Source organism: Ixodes scapularis, unplaced genomic scaffold (assembly GCF_016920785.2).
Source record: "Ixodes scapularis isolate PalLabHiFi unplaced genomic scaffold, ASM1692078v2 PGA_scaffold2__306_contigs__length_199485367, whole genome shotgun sequence".
NCBI classification, from domain to species: domain Eukaryota; kingdom Metazoa; phylum Arthropoda; class Arachnida; order Ixodida; family Ixodidae; genus Ixodes; species Ixodes scapularis.
The window spans coordinates 187,619,807-187,625,266 of NW_024609857.1; positions in this window are offsets into that span (position 1 = coordinate 187,619,807).

Below are 5,460 nucleotides of genomic sequence, written 5' to 3' on the forward strand. Positions count from 1 at the left end.
CAAAACAAGTTGGTCGCTTCGCCCCCCCTCCCCCGGGGTGGTCACTGGGCGCGGGGAGTGTTTTCTTTTTGTTTGTATTTGCGGAGGCGACTGCCACTCGGCGAATCCTCCGCGGCCGGTCGGGTTTCGACCGAGGGGTCCGCTGTGATTCCGCGAAGACGGCGACCACCATCGATGTTATGGGGCTCTCCCATCGGGTTCGTTAGGGGCTTGCGCGCCTCGGTGCGAGGCAGGTTGGGCAGCCCCCGGGTGGTCGCTGTGCGCGAGAAGTGTTATCTTTTTGTTTGTTTACGAAGGCGGCTGCTGCTCGGCGCGCCCCCCATGGCCGATCGGGTTTCGACTAAGGGGCTCTCTGTGGCGCCACAAGGACGGCTACGACGACCACTGTCGGAGTTACGGGGCTGTCACATCGGGTCCGTTGGGAACTTGACGAATGTGCCTGTTTGCGCCCTGTCGGTCATTGGACGGGTGGCAGCACGTGACTCCGTGGGGTTTCAAGCCTATTGGCCAATCCCTTCCCGAGGGCGAGAAGGACCGATGTTTTAAAAGCTCGTGACGGGGCGGGAAGGGGCGATTTTTGCTTGCTTTAGAATGACTGTAAAGAACTTCGACGGAGATGTTAACTTCCCCTACTTGTACATAAAACTGTACAAAGTTTGTAATGTAAATAAATGTCTTGAACCCGGAACCCCCAAAAGCCTCCATCGTCCACCAAACTACCAAGCCGCCAGCCAAGAAAAACAACGACGAATCTTTACTTCAAGGTAGCCTGCAACTTAAAAAACCAAATTATATTCGCCCTTATGTAAGAACACGTTTACGGCATTCTTTACAAAAGAGCGTCCCAAAATTCTCAAAAAGCACTAAAAAAACATTTACGCTATGTTAAAAGCTAAATGTTAAACATAATGGAACAAAAAAAATTATAAAATATTATGTTGTACTCTGTTTTACATAATTTCAAAACAATCGAACTTGTTCGCACTTAGAATAGATCAAGAAAAATTATTAAACGATCTATAAAATACAAAAAAAAAACATTTCAAGCTCCATGAAAAAATTATTGCTAGCAGTACTTTATTAACGAAACGGATATATAGCCATGTTTGAAACTCGTTTTATTGAGCTGGCGATGATGACACCACTCATATACTAGCTAATTGCTTGAAGAATATTGAGTGTCATTTAAAAAAAAAAACACCGAGCGCGTCGGTAGTTCCGATTACATATTAAAAGCTTCAGGTTGCTTAGGTTATTAAATACTTCTTTGTTATAACTGCAACTTTTTCAGAAAAAAAACATCTTATTTATTATAATATTATTCTCTATCGACATATCTGCAGTTTTAGGTGGTTTAAATATTTTATCACGCGCACCCACCATAAAGTGATTAAAAGTATAAACTTTTAATCACTTTATAATTCGAAATTCCTAAAATTAAAACTTCAGATCGATTTTTGGGTTTTCTATGACGCTCTGTAAGTTTTTAAATTGAATTATGTTAATTTTTATTACTCGGAAAGTTAAATAGGATAAATAAGTTCACTAAAATAAGTTTTGAGATATATTTTAGTAACTCAACCATTAAAAAACATACCAAAAGGGCAAGCGTAGTACTCTGGCAGAGTTCCGCCAACGATGATAAGAAGCAATTCAAGGGTTGAAGGCAGGAATCAAAACAAGTTTGAGAAACAGATGGGAACAGAAAAATTTAAAACAGACAACAGAGATTCGGTAGAGTAGACATGCTAACAGTTTTGGATTAGTTTCTTTTTTTTTAACGTAAACCGCTTATTTTTTGTTTTACCTTACGAGGATACGAGGAATTGTCAAGACCCCAGAGGACGCTGGAGTTCAGAAGGGCAATTCGATGCCATGTAAGCGTTACATGTTCTTATACTCCAACGCACCGAACGCCCGTATTCGGCTATACGCATATCTTCAATACGCCTCCAGGGCAGCATCAGCAGTCGGCCAAACATAGAAAAATATGTATCAGCTCCTGTGATGCAAACCATAAAGATGAAATCTGCAACTTCCAGCCTCCACGAATTAAGAAACAATCCAAGAATACGGCAAGAGATTCAACTTCAATGGCATGGGTGGGAAGGTTTGATAATATAGGTAGCAAAATATAACGACTATTTTGACACGCGCTCTTAAATCGCTGTGCTGTTTTGACGCACTGCAGTTTTGACGCCTGCTGTTTGGACGCGTGTTTTTCTGTCGATGTGCTGTTTTGATGCCCTGCTTTTTTGACGCGTGTTGTTTGAACCGTGCTGTTTTGTCGCTAACGTTTTGCCATGTGCTGTTGTGTCGCGTTCCCAATATTACTGCCTAAATGCTGCTAACACACAGGCTAGCTGTGCTTGAACCTCTCGACTTGCAATATATTTTTGCTCTGTGTCTTAGCTTGAAATATTTTTATGCCAGGCACATATGCAGACGAGGTTGGAGAGAGCAAGATAAGAAAGGGGAGGAGGATGGCAGAGAGTATACTTCTTGGCTGGCCTCCCTATTTTCTTGCTTCCACAACTGGGTATTTTTCTCCCCACAGCTCATCGCGAAGTTGGAATTTTAGACTACAAATCATACCTCAACAATTCAATCGGAAGTTTTTCAAGTTGCTTTTTTTTATTCTCCGCTTAGGTCTTGTTTAACCGTGGCCATAAAACAAAACCATGCTTTGCAATGCGCCATAACTGAAACTTAACGTCAAGAATGTGGGCACTATCTTCTCGAAGCCGAAATCGCCAATGTCTCAAACGGTTTCATAATACTCCTGTAGGGGTTAATAAGCAGTTGTATATTACTATGGTAGTCAAAGGTGGGACCTAATGGCCTTTCAATCTTGAAGGTGTTTTTTTTTTTTTACAGTATATTATAACTTTATTACAGGTCACTCTTAGTGAAATAACAATGCATTTTTAAGATAATCAAACCTGAAAAAATTTACCTTCCAGGTGCAGCAAAAGCTCAATCTCATAAAAGGGACCACTTGCATTTCTAACGGCGAAACAAGGAAAACGGGTGACCTCCTGGAACCGATAGTAAAGTATTAGAAGAGACTTCAACGGGACCGACAGCGGCGACAGCTTTGCTCGTTGCCAAAAGAAGTGTAGGAGGAAACGCTTACATTTTGTTGCTCCAGCACAGCCTTTCTCAGCGAGCTCACAAACACCAGCTCGTCTAGAAAAGGGAACTTTATGGCATCCCTGATTCCCTGTTGAAAATTTAAAAAAATTGAAAAGGGCGGGGGGTGGTAGTGAACTACACCAGAAAGCCAGGGCCCAGAGGCTCCTCTAAGTTTTGTTCCTAATTAGGTCTGAGCTGTTTTGAAGTGAAACTGACTCGCACTTTTGTTCTTTACATTTTTTTTGGTGCCAGCACGGGGCCTCCTGGAAGCCTGAACCCCTGGGCTGCAGCCCGCTTCCACCCGCACCTTAATCCGGCCCCCCCCCCCCCCCCCCAAAAAAAAAAAAAGAAAAAGATTATTTTTCTTAGCCAATTTATTATGGGGTGTTTGAAGACAACATAATCAATATTTTGCTACAGAGTGAATTATATTTTTAATAAAGTAAGAAATAAAAACGCAACTGCTTAGAAACCAAAACCGAAGCTGAACTGGGAAGGCGAAATATAGGGAAAGATACCAAGAGCCACGTGGCTGCGCAATTTTAATTTTTTTTATTTTTTAATAAGCTTATTTTAGTTTCTTAGAAGCCGCAAAAAATGGTCATCATAATTTTTGTTCATTTCTGGTATTGAGTGTGTGCCTTCGACGACCGAGGACTTTGATTATCTTTGGTGGTCGTGTCTCAACAATAAAGACACGTGACCATGGAGAAGAGAGTGAGCGCGACTCAAACCGGCCAGTTCGTGATTGGCACTTTTCGGGTGGGAAGAAACCGAATTTCGAGTCGCAAATTCCGTACTGGATAGTTGGGCTCTCATATGTTATGTACAAATAAAAACACTGGCGAGCGTAAATATCCTGTCGTGCCCTCATAAGTGTTCTCCCAGATACAAAACGATCTCGTTCGGAATAGTTATCAAAAAATTTTCTGGATATTGTGATTTTTTTCCTTCTCGTAGAGGTAGAGTAGATCCGTTACAAATATAAGTACAAAAGTAGCTCGATAATTGCTTCCCAAAGTTTGCATATATTTCCTTCTAAAAAACTTTAAAAAAATAACACGTACGGGAATATGCTACCCCGTTGCGCGCGTTGGAAAAGTTTTCTTCATTTTATCAATTTGTATTTCTTTCTTTGGAGAGAGAGGGGAAGGGGCCACTTTTCTTCCCTTACGCATTTTCGTCTGCCTAAGCTGGCAGTCAGGCTACGCGCTCGCCAGACCAAACATCCCTCCCCTTTCATTACCTGGTTTCATTCTCTAGAAGTGGGAATGGGCGGGAGGTTATCACTTCACTGGGCAAATGAGCACGTTGCCAGCAGCGACCACCAATCTGTCAGCTTAGGAGTACACGCGCACAAATCACTCCTCCCAATGAATGTGTTATGTCTGTGTGCGTGCCGTTTTTCTTGTTTTTTTTTTTAGTTCTTTTTGTTTTTTGTGATTACGGAGTAGCGCTGTGAACTGAAAGCCCAGATAGCAAAAATAAGAAAAAAAGCGTGGTTCGAAGAAGAACAGCCTTGTTCGAAAGTTTCCGCTAGCTTTGAGCCTAGAAAGATTCGGAGGAGTAATAGAAGAATATGCTGATGATGGAGCACTTGTGCTGTATTTGCGATAGGCACCACGAGTCCTTTCAATGCCCGGAAAACGTTACCGCTGTTCTCCAGCCGTGATCTGTCAATCGGCTTTACGTCGCAAGCCTCGATTTGGGCGGTCACCGAGTTATTTTGAAAAAAGTCGACTTTGTTTACAATGTCCAGTTAGACCAACCTGATCCTCGTAGGATTCATCATTGAAAACGTCTGCCTTTTTTCTCTAATAATCGCCACAAATTGGAAGCTTCCCCTCTTTTGCGGCAGCATCGTTTCGTCTTAGATAATATCACAAGATTCAATTAATCTATAAGACTTGTTTACAGGTGATATGAGTTTAAACCTTATATAAAGAGGTTACCAAGTTTCAGGTGGGAAAACGTCCGACGACTAAAATGTCCTATCACATCCTTTGTACATTATATCTTTTATGACATGTGACGCCATGTAGTTTATTCTTGCCCCATTCATATGTTTTTTGAACATTACGGTTGGCATGGCGCCATGTACGACTCCACTCTCGATTTGAAATATAAGCTCATAGCAGGTACGACGAACTTGAAATAATGCAAATATCCCTAAGATCCTGTTTTTCAACGCTGCGCTCACTTACTCTCACGATGCACATGTGTTAGCCTTTGCTGCAACTGTGTGGGAGTTATATTGATTTGATGAGCACCATAACAGAATGTTTCTCAGGGAATATTTAAAGGGAAGACTTGGACGCGGAAGCA